Source organism: Leopardus geoffroyi, chromosome C1 (genome assembly GCF_018350155.1).
Source record: "Leopardus geoffroyi isolate Oge1 chromosome C1, O.geoffroyi_Oge1_pat1.0, whole genome shotgun sequence".
NCBI classification, from domain to species: Eukaryota; Metazoa; Chordata; class Mammalia; order Carnivora; family Felidae; genus Leopardus; species Leopardus geoffroyi.
Genome location: NC_059328.1, coordinates 152,973,117 through 152,986,835, shown reverse-complemented (window position 1 = coordinate 152,986,835; position 13,719 = coordinate 152,973,117). Strand labels below are relative to the sequence as shown.

At 37.2% G+C, this 13,719-nt stretch overlaps 1 long non-coding RNA gene across 1 annotated transcript in view; it reads right to left on the bottom strand.

Moving 5' to 3' along the window:
- The window catches only part of LOC123598998, a 44,537-nt gene extending 32,575 nt beyond the window's left edge, over nt 1–11,962 (bottom strand). Inside the window, exons 1-2 of the long non-coding RNA XR_006712922.1 lie at nt 11,605–11,962; nt 371–498 (exon numbers count right to left, since the gene is read on the bottom strand). This is a non-coding gene — a long non-coding RNA (uncharacterized LOC123598998). The remainder of the gene's footprint in view (nt 1–370; nt 499–11,604) is intronic.
- Nucleotides 11,963–13,719: the final 1,757 nt, after the last annotated feature.

Below are 13,719 nucleotides of genomic sequence, written 5' to 3'. Positions count from 1 at the left end.
AGAAATTTATTTTCTCACCATTCTAGAGACTGCAACTCCTACATCAAGGTTCCTGCAGGATTGGTTTCCTCTGAGGTCTCTCCCCCTGGCTTGTAGGTGGTCACCCCCTCGCCGCCTCTTACAGTAGTTCCCCTCTGCACGCAGGGTTATGTCTGTATGTCCTAATCTCTTTTCATAAGGGACCGAGTCAGGTTGCATTAGGTCCCACCCAAAGGGTCTCATGTGGACTTAATCACCTCTTTAAAGGCTGTGTCTCTAAATACGAACAGACTCGGAGGTATCGGGGCTATGGTCGTGAATTTTGGTAGGACACCATTTCACATAACAGTATCTAAAAATGTATGGAATTATAATGTCTCTATATATTTACCTGTTTATTGTCTTTCCTCTCTCATTAGAAGGTAAGCTCTGTGACACACCTCAACTGTGTCCTCAGCACTCAGATCAGAGCCCGGCACACAGTAGCCACTTAGCATGTATTTGTAGAATGAACAGGACCTATGAATGGAATGGCAAAAGCATTTAATGATCAAATCCTTCACAGCTGTACTATTAGAATTTCAGTAAGCTGACATTCAAGAGTCACGAAAAGAAAATATTAAGTTTGTTTTTTTTTTTTTCATCTTAAGGATGTTCTTTTCCACACATATTCAAGACTCTTAATTTATAATGAAAAGATACCATACGTCTACCGATTAGATCTTGCACTCATAAAGCAGTGGACAGGCCCTACCTTCAAGACAGATGGTGTGGCAAAGAGTTCATTCTGCTCAAAAGGAATGAGAATCGCCGGGAAGGCCGAGACAGAAAAAATAAAATATTATTTTTCTCTACTAATAGTGATTACCACCTCTGTGAGCTAAGAAAACTAATTCATGACTGTGACAGAGACTACCAGTTGCTTCCTAATATCTACTTTTCCATTAGTCTTTCTTAACAGAAGCTCATGTTTTAGGTGAGTACATTGGTCACCCATCTAAATGACTACATTTCTCAGCCTCATTTGCCGCTGACTTTATAGCCATCTGATTTAGTTCTGGCCAGTAAGCGGTGAGGGAAAGTGCGCAGTGATACATCAGGAGACTCTCCTTAAAAACAAGAGAGGGTTGAGCCTTTTTTTCCCTTTATTCTTTCATCTTCTTGCCTGGAAGATGGATGTGAAAGCTAGATTCTAACAGCCACCTTGGACCCTGAGAACGAGGACCACATTCGAGGAGTGGTGAAGTATTGTGCTGGAGGAAAGGAGCCTGCATCCGTTATGACTTCACAGAGTGGCTATAGCAGCACGGGACTCCTTCAATCTTTAATTAATGAATGCGAGAGAGAAATAAGACGGGTTCAACTACGATCGTTTTCTTTTCACTCATATAATGATCAGCATTCCTTTCTTTAATATTCATTGAAAGACTGCGTAGTCTGCAACTGGGTAGGGTCTATGATCCCTGCAATTCCTGGCTTGCCTGGGGTTTTTTTCTTAAAGCCACTCCTTTCATAACTGTTACACTGAAGCAGAGGCTTTCCTAAAATTCGGAGATATACCACACTGTACGAGACTGCTTACATTTAGAGTTTGCTTGTTTGTTGTTTGTTTATTGTCCTTGAGGGCACTCTCGTGCTCTCCCACAGCATCATAATTTACTCTTCAAGTAGTACTTATCACAATGTAGTGTAATTGGCAGTTTACATTTCTGCCCGCCTCACTACACGATATACTCTTTGGGGACGGGAGTCTTATTTACTATGCTAGCTCTAATACTTTGTACAGATCCCCGCCAAGTATTAAATGCTCATTTAATGACTAGATATGCTTGCTAATATTTTATCTATCTATGCATCTCTTTTGCTGACATATCTACTCCAGGAGAGATGGTTTAAAGGCAGGTGTTACTATGGTTCCAATACGCTGGGTTGGACCTCGCTTATGATACTATGGTGCTCTTTAAACCCTTTGTGGAATGTGTAGCATGTTAGCAGTGATTCCCAAAGTATTGCCCTGTACTAGTATCAGAAGCATTATAGCTTTAGTGAGATTGCTCAAGGAGCTAAATATAATGATGATGATAAATAATGGTATATAGTCATGGGGAGTGAATGTGACATAGTACTTATGAACACAAACTCTGAATTTTTAAACAAAATTTTTCAATGTTTATTTATCTTTGAGACTGAGAGAGAGAGAACGAGCGGGGAAGGGACAGAGAGAGAGACAGAAGGAGACACAGAATCCGAAGCAGGCTCCAGGTTCAGAGCTGTCAGCACAGAGCCCGACGTGGGGCTCAAACCCATGAACTGTGAGATCATGACCTGAGTGGAAGTCAGACGCTTAACCCACTGAGCCACCCGGGTGCCCCAAGAACACAAACTTTGAAACGAGAAGCCTGAAGATCAAAAGTCCAGTTTGACTACTTACTATCTCTGAGAACTAACAATTCTATTTTAGAGGTGTTATCAGAATTAAATGATTTAATAAATAAGTCACAAATAGATGCATTATCTTTTAAAAGTGCCAGGTTCTTAACATGGCATATGGCACACGGAAAATGCTCAAGAGTTATTAGAACTCAGTGTCACATTTATTTCATCTTTCTGTCCGTTACGGACTGCTGTCTTTCTTGTTATTTTACCAATTCTTTCTCAACAGTGTATTCAATGATATACTGGTCTAAGTGGTCTAATGTGGCAACAGCTTAGACTGCCAAGTTAAGAATGATAATTAATGACTCATTATAGGGTTACCCTTGTAAAATAGATCCGCGTAGATCTACGTTGACTTTGCAAAGTAGAGTGTTTGTTTTTGTGCCTAACTTCTGCTTGCAAAAAACAGAATTATAGAAACACTTTATATCCCAGGTCTTATATTGTGAACACACACTTATGTATTAACTATACATTTTATATTTCTTTTAAAAAGATTTTTTTCGGGGCGCCTGGGTGGCTTAGTCGGTTAGTCGGCCGACTTTGGCCCAGGTCATGATCTCGCGGTCCGTGAGTTTGAGCCCCGCGTCGGGCTCTGTGCTGACAGCTCGGAGCCTGGAGCCTGTTTCAGATTCTGTGTCTCCCTCTCTCTGACCCTCCCCCGTTCATGCTTTGTCTCTCTCTGTCTCAAAAATAAATAAACGCTAAAAAAAAAAAAAATTTTTAAAGATTTTTTTCTGTAAATTAGGCATTCATTTTCACTATGATAATAAAAGTCATTCTTAATAAAGTAAATTTACAATAGAGTTTTTACCTTTTTATTCCTCAAAGACCAAGAAAAATAGCTCTTAGTTAAGCGGCATGTTAAATCTCATCTCAAACACTGTATTGACTGAATATCAGTCATTTAGCACTTAATCTGTTTAGTGTAACTCTTTCAGTGAGACCAAAAACGGGGAAACTAGAAGAAAACTTCTAAATTGAACATGACATGTGTATAAATATCTTGTATCCAATTTGTAATTGCTTTAGTACATTCATCTTATCCTTCAATGATACTGTAATCCTATATTTTGGGAATCCAATCACTATGATGGGACATCCAAAATTCATTTGCATGACTTTTCACTAAAATTAGTAAATAAATATGAAACAGGATAACATTTTTTCTCCCAAATTGCCATCATAATTACATGGGAATTAAATTTGTTAAAAAATGTAGATTGAGCTTTGTTCTAATTGGTTTACGTTTAAAGATTCTTTGATCTGTGATAACAGTAATATATATTAACATGTTGCATTTTAAAGTGACACTGCCTTTCATTAATCAAGCGTCTGTATGGTTGATTAATTTGTACAAGGTTTAAATTGCTATGAAAATTTATCATTCATAGCCATGATCTCCATTTACATATATGTTAATTATGGTAAATGTAATCTTTTTCTGAATCCTCTGGGCTGCATACTAAAAAGACAAAGTGATCAGAGTGACTACTTTTTCTATTACAAAGTGAACTCTTCTGTTAGTACAGTCTGTTGTAGTTGTCAGAGAAGCTAGGCTAAAAACATTACAATGTTTTCTGCTAAAGGCAAGTCCAAATTCTAAAGATGGTATTTCCTTTTCAAGTGGTTTCTTTATTCAGTAGCTATAGCATTTACACACAGAATTACTATGTTTATTTACCATAGTATTTAGTACTATCTCTGCATGCTGCTGGATTTTTCTTTTGCTGCAAAGCGTTCTCTTGTATTAACTCTATTATTAATAAGCACAAGATAAGTTTTTAATACATCTGTAAAGCAGAATGACTTGAAGTTAGAAAAGTCTGTAATACAGCTAAATTAATTAATTGTAAGAAATAGAAACCTTTGCCGTTACACCATTTTAAAACTACTTGGAAAGATTCTGTACAAAAAAAGGTAATATATGAAAGTCACAGTAAGACTCTCTAAGAGAAGATTAGATTGATCTTTTGTTTTTGCAGATAAATACTTGGTACTTGAGAAAACTGAGTTGTTGATGGTTTTTATCATTTTCTAGTTAAGCATTTAAATAGCCAAGATAAATGCAAATGTTATGATCTATGGCACTAAATTTCTACTGGACATTTTTTTCTATGTGTTGATCCCAAAGTATTGAGTGAAACTGGAAACACGAAGCATGGGTCTAGCGTTCCACAGTCTCACCATTAGCCTTTCCCTTAGGAATGTTTTCTGTAGGTTTTCCCCAAATCCAGACCATGCTAACCAACAATTATTTTATTATTAGTTTTTAAGAAATGCTTTCCATTTTTTCCCTGATAGTGACCTTCTCTCTCTTAGCAATGATTGATTTGGAGAAAATTCTAATATATCATAAGTGAAAATGATATCGCGACTAATGTTTTCGAGCGAATGTGATAGGCTTTGCTAGGCAAATGTTGGGAAATTTAATTATTTCTATTAAATGTCTATAATTTCATGCTTAAATTGTTAGTATTTACATAATATATTCACTTCAAGAGAAGCCTCATTTCTTAGTCACAACTTAATAAAATTAAAATATCCATCTTCGAAACCTTTGCAAGCATAGCACCTCTGACTACCTGACGAGGCTATTTTTAAAGACACTTATTTGGTAATTTTCTTATAGTCAGCCTAATCACAGGAGAAACAAACTAATATGGCACCTGTTCTGATAGATGGATGTTGTACCTTTCATCTCCTGATCTCAGACCTTGTAAGACATTTTTCAAAGAAGCATCACTTCCCTCACCACAGAAATGCATCCACCTCTAAGCTGGAAATAGCAAAAGCATATAGGGCAGAAGATGAGGAATATATTATCCAACTAAAATTACAGAGAAATTTTAAGTAGGCAGAATATAATTGCCCAATTTGGAAATTAGCCAGGACACAGGGTTTAACATCATCTTTACTCTTTTGAAAAGTGCCATGGGATTTTTAATAACTGCTGGTGGTCAAGACCTTGGTTTTACCCTCATCCATTAGACGACACCTCCAGCAGAGCAGTGCCCCCTCATACCATGCTGGGGCATCAGTTCAGTACTGACTCAGTGAAAATTGTGCCACCTACTGAATCATCCACGGCTCATCTTAGAGTGCCCTAGCTTTTAGGTTTTCTCTGGAGAGCTGTTATGAAAGATGGGACCAGGCTCCATGATGCTTAATTTATGAGATTTCAAGGTTTTCAATGGTTAAGATCTCAGATCTGAGTCTTATTTTCAATTTTAACCAACAGAGTTTTCAGAATTTTTTCATGCTTAAGGTCTATAATGATGATCTTGAGGATCAATCTCTACAATGTACACATCTCTCCTTGGAAAAAAGGGAATAAAAACATTAAAGACACACACCTACATAAACATACACTTATATACACTGAGACAGTGGATGAAGAAGCAGATTCCCTCACTTGTGACATATTAGATTATTTGAAAATGGAAAAAGGACCATCCTTTCACTCAAATGAACTCATGTAAGCCACATTCTACAAGTAGCTTATTCCCCTCCCCCCCACCCCCGATTTTAAAGAATCTAGGAACAAATACCTTAAAAAGTAAATGCAAACCTAGGAGGGAGTGGACTTCAGTGGGCAAATAAAGTGACTTTTTGTAAAAGAGAACTTTCATCCTAGCTTTCCAAGTAAAACTTTCCCATCTACAAAAGAATCTCAATACAGCTGGACTGTTCCAAAAATAGCTGAAAGAGGATCAAGTTTTTTAGACAAAATTCAGGTATGTTCAAAGGTAAATGGTAAAATGCTGATGTTTCTTGGCCCCTACGATTTATTTTATCAATTTTCTTCATCCATGTTAATGTGTGTACACTGTATATACATATATATTTGTATATATATTTTAAGGGCTCTTGCTATTTTCAGCAACTTTGGTCTTTGAAATGATTTTCAGAAATTCTTTTCTGGCTGGTAAAAGTATCAGTATCCTGGAATTGAGAAACTGTTTCTGAAAGTGTTTCTTGAGGTGTTCCTTCTGGAAATAACATCGAGTAAATCCTGTTGCTGGTGTGTGAGAAAAAGAGATAGTTGGAAATGGTTATAAAGAATAGATTGATACCATATAGCTGAGGCTGCAAAAGAGATTTCAACATATCCCTGTGTTTTCCCTCACTCTTGCTGGCACCAAGGAGTCTCAAGTTCCCTCTCTCTCTCTCTCTCTCTCTCATAGTCTTCTATTTTCCTTTTCTGATATCATCAGGTTCAACTTTCTCTATCACCTATTTTTCCTTTTAAGAATAATCTATAATGGGCAATTCTTGTTAAACAGAAAATCTTTCTCAGCTCAGCCTATTTCCCAGAATGCCCGTATACAGTTCTGCTGTGATTTGATCGTTCCTTCCTAGTAAATTAACAGCTCAAATATTGGACAGTCGGAAATCAGGGAAAGAAAAACTATTCTAGGCAACTTAAGTCTCATTTGGTAAATTGCTACTGCTGTGATATAGTTAATATGCCTCCCTAAGTGCCTGGTTGCTACCAGATGGAAAAATGAATCACTACCTTTTTTTCATTATCAACGGGAAAAGCACAGTTGATAGGTATTCTTCCTATGTTAAGAATGAAAACTTGAGACAGAAACCCTCTCTGACTAGGTCATATAGCTCCTAAGTAATCAATGAAAAGGTTTAGGTAAGCTGTGGATTGTCAGGGCTTTGATAAATGTGTAATGTTGAGAAGACCATAACTTCCTACAAAGTTCAGTTAGAAATAGGAATTGTCTTTTAATTTCCAATCTAATAAAACAATGCATTAGATTGTATTTTTTTCCATTTAGGTACTATCTTTCAGTACTTTTACACACATTTTTCACATATAATATAGCTATTTTGAATTCCATCATGTTTTTGTTTCCAATGTCATTTTCCTTTCTTGAAATGCCATTCTCTAAACCACTGTTTCCTTCCCTAACCTTATTCTTGTTACTCTAATTCTCAGCTACCTACTATACTTGCTTAAGAAAATAATTTTGGCTAAACATAATCCCCACAAAAAAGAAAGAAAGAAAGAAAGAAAGAAAGAAAGAAAGAAAGAAAGAAGAAAAGAGGAAAACTGTAAGCATCCCTAGAACCAATCAGTTCAGTTGTAATCTGTCAGTATTTCAGCTAACAAACACCAGGGTCTATTTCTACCAACAACTATTGTATATGTATACAATCAAGAACATATTAGCCTTTCTAATCTTTTGTAAGTAAGGCTACTACTAAATATAAAAAATTAAAAAAAAAGTATATATATAAAAGACCATTCTGGATGCAATATTTGTTACATTTCCCCAATTATTGTTAACTGAAATTTGCATGTTTCTCTAACGTATTTCTCTCCTTTTTAAATGTTTATTTGTTTTGAGAGAGAGGCACGTGCACAGGAGAGGGGCACAGAGAGAGGGAGAGAGAGATTCCCAAGCAGGCTCCACACTGCCAGCACAGAGCCTGATACGGGGCTCAAACTCACAAAAGGTGAGACCCTGACCTGAGTCTAAACAAAAAGCTGGAAGCTCAACCACTCAACCGACTGGGCTACCCAGGCGCCACTTTAATGTGGTTTTCTATTAAAGCATTAATTAATTCCTTGTCAATGCACTTCAAACAAATGATTGTAACATATGGTTGATTTTGATAGTCATTACCTCAGCCTCTTTCTCTTAGAAATGAAATGAAAATGAACACACATTACAGTGAAAAGGACAAAGAACACGTGATTTCCTATACCCAAATATTTTCCTCAGTAAAACTCTTAAAATCCTAGAACCAGGTCATCAAAATTTTATATGAATTCCTAACCATAAAATTTGACAGATTAAATGTAGCTTTCAAGTTAAATGCTGGATACATACATTAGTCACTTAGGCTGTATTAAAGGCATCCCGAGTGCTTTGATTTTGGAATGAAAACATGTAAATAATGTTACATGTAAAATTGACAAATTCCCATATATAATGGGTTGAATAGTGGTCCCCCAAGAGATATGTCTACATAAAATTCCTAGAAATTGTAAATGTTACCTTATTCAGAAAAAGGGTCTTTATAGCTGTAATTAAGTTAAGGATCTTGAGAAAAGGAGATTATCCTGATTTCGGTAGGCCCTAAACCCAATGACAAACGTCCTTAAAGAAGACTCACAGAAGAGAGACACAAGATAGAAGAGAAAGAGGCAAAACGACAGAAACAGAGATTAGAGTGGTGTGGCTAGAAACCAAGGAATGCCAAGGACTGTAGGCAGCCGCAGTAAGGTACGTGAGAGGCATGGGATGAATCTTCTCCCAGAGCCTCAGTGGATCATCACGGATGCTTTGGTTTCAGGTTTCTAGCCCCCAGAACTGTGAGAGAACAAATTTCTGTTGTTTTAGCCACTCAACTGGTGAAGGGCAACCTCAGGAAATGAATACACTGTATAATATGTATTGAGACACACAATGTGGTAATGGTGAAAGTGGCATAGGAACAATAAGTCAACTAATAAAAGTTTCAAACAGATGAGTAATAGTATGAAGAGTTTGTTTCATGCGTTTAATACACTGTTATCAGAGTCCAGTGGATTAAATGATCTAAATCTCCCACTAGAGCTAATATCCAACTATAAAAGCTAATAATTTACCTCTACTTTCCTCAAAGTACAGGGGTGAACCATACAATAAAATTTTATAAACTTGGACCACAATCATCCCAAAGGACCTGAGATGAATAAGACATGACATGTTCCAACAACTGAAAGCAAATAACAGAAACCAAAAAAACTCACATGTTTGGAATATGGTGTGAAGGAAATGAAGTGTCTAGAAAAGAGACCCAGGAGACAGGCAAAAACCAAACTGTGCAGGTCTAAGTTGCTGAAGAGAAGACAGTGGCCTATACTAAGTAAGTGCTTTATTTTGTTGATTTTTATACCCTCAAATGCTAACAACATTTCTGGGACACTCATAGTCTGAATGGGCAAATTAATTTTAAGATTATGAAATAAGATTTCATCATGTTTACTTGACGACAGTCTATTTTTGAGCACGCTCAAAAATCTACGTGGTGCTGGTCCTTTACGTGTAAGTTACTTAAGAAGGTTTTACTATTACATTCTGGCAAATAGCAGCCAATGCTCAAGAAATGATGTTGAATGAACAAAATGGAATATTGGGCGTTCTTTTGGTAGTCACCAGAAGGGAATCAGGGACCAGGTGGGGGTCTGAACTAACTTGAGCTATATCATATGCAACTGGAATCGTTAGTATTGGTACGGGCTTTAGTGGCATGGCCTGCGGCAGCCTGCCAACTATTTTTTTTTTTTTTTTTTTTTGCCGTAAGGTAGATGTTCCTTGACCTGCTCTTCTCATCAGGACTGCTATCTCAACCATGCTTAAGATATCTGCTGCCTCTATCTGTGGCTATGACACTAAAATTTCTTATAACTGACAAACTAATTATAGTCACAAATACTCCCTCAAGGCATTATCTAGGCGATACTTTGTTAGTCTAATTCTAGCAACCATATGCACATAAACAAAATACTTCTATTTTAATCTAATATTTTATTTACAATTTCACTAATTAAAACTGTCTTCCACTTCGTTAAATTAAATGTTTTATAATGATGCCATTATGTATGTAGAGAAGATCAGAATTTCGAGAGCAAGACCACAATTTCTTTTTCCCAAGGAAAGGAGATCGGTTCCTTATAATTACAAAGTTACAAAATTCACATGAAGAATGGCTATATTTGAAATTCAGTGATATGTAGATAACAAAATAATTTTTTCACATTTGTAGAAGTTGTGGAGGGTCATTTCAGTTGCAAACTGATTCAGGTTTTCATGTTATAGTCTCATGAGTGTAAAAATTAAAAAAAAAATAAACAGGTATGTATACCATAGGAAAGGATATATGACTGTATACACATAGGCAAATGTATGCTTCAAGGAATACTTAAAATACTGCACAGAATTTCAGTTTCTCAACATTATAGCATGAAACAAGCCCTTCCCAACCCCCAGAAAATCCTACCATTTTGGAGACAAAAATACTTATTAGAATTAAAAGTTTTCATACAAGAGTACCAGGTATTTATTTCTGTATATCTTGAGAGCTATATTCAAGCTTATGCTCAAGCTTTAAGATAACAATAGTGTAAGCTCTAGGGTGGAACAAAAGAAAGGAAAAAAAAATCCCAGAAGTTCCCAGAGGTGGTTAGGGAAAAAAAGGAAAGATAAGAGAAATGAGGGAATCAAAGAAAAAAGAATGAAGATTCAAGGATGGGTAAATCTCCTCTTTACTTAGCTTTTCAAAAGGTTTGTGATAACCAGCTTTTGTGTAAATGGATTTGATGGCTCTGGGCTGAAGGTGACTGACAGCTGAATCTAGGCCCCCTCAAGAGTGTCACCCTGGGGATTGCCATTGTTGCAGACGGTTTCTTCAGACTGACCCAGAAGAATCATTATCTCAAGGGAACTCTAACAACAGCCACCCCCGAGCAGCCTAAGAGCTAGAAGTAAGCAACTTAGTCTCTCTCTTGAGCAGTAATTACAACGGTAAGGCAAACAAGGTGTGTTACTGAGTGAGTTGAGCTTAAGTCTTTCTGCAACCTCCATTTACATACATACAAACATAAATAAACAAATAAATAAATAGGAAGTATTCAACATCCAAATTTTTTTCCTAACCAAAAAAAATTTTAACACCCCTCCCACCCCGCTGCCAGTGTTTTGTTCTTTGGAAAAATAAACAGACCTCTGGGTCATCCTCAGGAAATGCTTGACTGAGAAGGTAGAAAAGGTAAATGTTTCAGAATCTTTCTTTTTCAGCAAATCTGGTATGTTTACTCTGGGACTGCTTCAGCTAAGTCATTACTAGTCAGCTCAACTCTGGGCCTATTGCTTCAATATCATAGAAAACAAACGCCTTCCGTAGCATGCTGCCTCAAAGGCAAGTTAACGAGGTATTTCACCCACCTCCTAGCCCTCTGCCTTCAAGCCCCGTCCTGCCACTCTCCAGGACCCACGCTCACCGACGCGCCACGCCGCCTGGGAAGTAGGCAGCCATTTGCCTTCCTCTAAACTTACAAAGAGGCTCTAAAGGTACCCTCTGGGTGGTGAAGGAGTTACCTTAATCGGACCTGAAAAATAACGCTGATAAACGTTTCAAGAGGCCCTAACCACAATTAAGCCCATTTTAATGGCCTTAACTTACCAGCTCTAGCTTCTGAGTCCAGCCTCCATCTTTTCCGGTGGAGGGCGGGACTTCCTGTCTGGGGCTGGGAGTACCAATTTAGGAATGCAAAGGGAACTACCAAGCATTTTCCAAGGGGACGGGTTCTGCTGCCTGTGGAGCTGTTTGGCTCAATGCGTTTCTAAATTAGAGATAAAACAGTCACTTCACAAAATAAATCTTAGTCTGCCTTAATGAAAATTAACAAGTTTTCATTGTCTATGACTTAACTTTGTGGAGACTGATCGTAAATCACGCAACACAGCTTTCCTTGCCCAACTCATTTGGTTCTCCTTTCCTACTCTACCTGCAAATGTGTTTGTTTCCTTACTGGTTTCTTTTTCTTTTTTTTTTTTTTTTTTAATTTTTTTTTTTCCAACGTTTATTTATTTTTGGGACAGAGAGAGACAGAGCATGAACGGGGGAGGGGCAGAGAGAGAGGGAGACACAGCATCGGAAACAGGCTCCAGGCTCTGAGCCATCAGCCCAGAGCCTGACGCGGGGCTCGAACTCACGGACCGCGAGATCGTGACCTGGCTGAAGTCGGACGCTTAACCGACTACGCCACCCAGGCGCCCCACTGGTTTCTTTTTCTTGCTCATATCTTTATTTTTATGTAAAATTACTCTAGAAAGTACTTCATGCGGCCAAAAATTTAGCAAAATTCCTGATATAGTAAGAGATCAATATGTATTTGCTAAATTTTGATCCCTGCTTTGAAATCAGTTGTTCTAAGCTGGGCAGATCACCGTGCTCTACTGACTGAGCCAACCAGAGTCTCCATACATTATCCTGTGTGGGTTATTACTATATGTGATTGTTTGCAGAAATATTTCTTTTTTCTTTTAGACTTGTAATAGAAGAAATTGAGGCAAGGTAGTGAAAGATTCTTGAACTTGGGCCTAGAATCTTGACTCAGTCATGTTCAAGCCTGGCAAATTACCAAACATCTCTGGACTTTAGTGGACTCACCTATAATCATTTTTTAACAAGGTGGTTTATGAGGATTTAATGAGACAACATGTATAAAAGTCCCTGGCTCTTAGGAGATATTCAGTAAACTATGCCTTGGGCAACAGAAAACATTTCTGATGGTGAAATAATTTCAAGGTAACAAAGAACCTTAAGAACCTAACTAGAAAGCAAAAATTCTCAGCTCTAATTTCAGCAGTACCAGTGATTGGGATATGACTCCAGGAACATTACTTAACTACTTTGTCTATTATCATCATTTATAAAATGGGATAATAAAGTTTACCTCCCTTACAAAGGTCCTGTGTGCTATTAAAAACAAGACAACGGGCCCAACTTGGTGTCACTCATGCTAAGCTTTACATTGCTAAACCGAGACAATTACAGTTTTGGTTCTCCTAGAAATGGATCTTAAACGACTCAATCAGGAATGGCCTAATCAGCTCTAGTTAGGTAATCGGCCTGATAGAACACTGGCATCCATTAAAGGAAAGTAACCTTGGCATAACCAACCTGGTTTTTTTGTTTAATATAACTTCCTTGTTCCTGCTCCACTCTGCCTATAAAATTCTTTCATTTTATACAGCTCCTCGGAGCTCCCTTCTATCTGCTAGATTGGATGCTGCCTGATTCAAATTGATTTTTGCTCAAATAAGCTCTTAAAATTTTTAATATGCCCCTGTTTATCTTGTAATAGAACATTAGATAAATAGTAGAAAACACCATTGTGATAAAGAATATTGTGTAAGTCAACTTTTATTATTCTATTTTGTATGATAAATGCTGTTTTAGACAATAGAATGAGTTAATATGCAAAACATTTTTGTGTTAATTAAACATAGGATTGTGTTTAATCATTTGGTTAATTTTCCCTGAACATTCTGTAATCTTTATATTAGAGTTACTATTAACTAGCACAGCTTGACAAATGCTTCTATTCCTCTATTTGTGCATGGTGCTATTTTCAGTGAAGAGAAATTATTAGAAATACACTGGTTAATAGGAATGGTATTCAGGAGCTTTTAATGTTGCTTTAGATAGATCAGACCTGCTTGTGAATGTTTCTCTGAAGTCTGAAAATAATGACCACGCTCAGTTCTTGGTCTAGCAAAAAATATCTGGGCC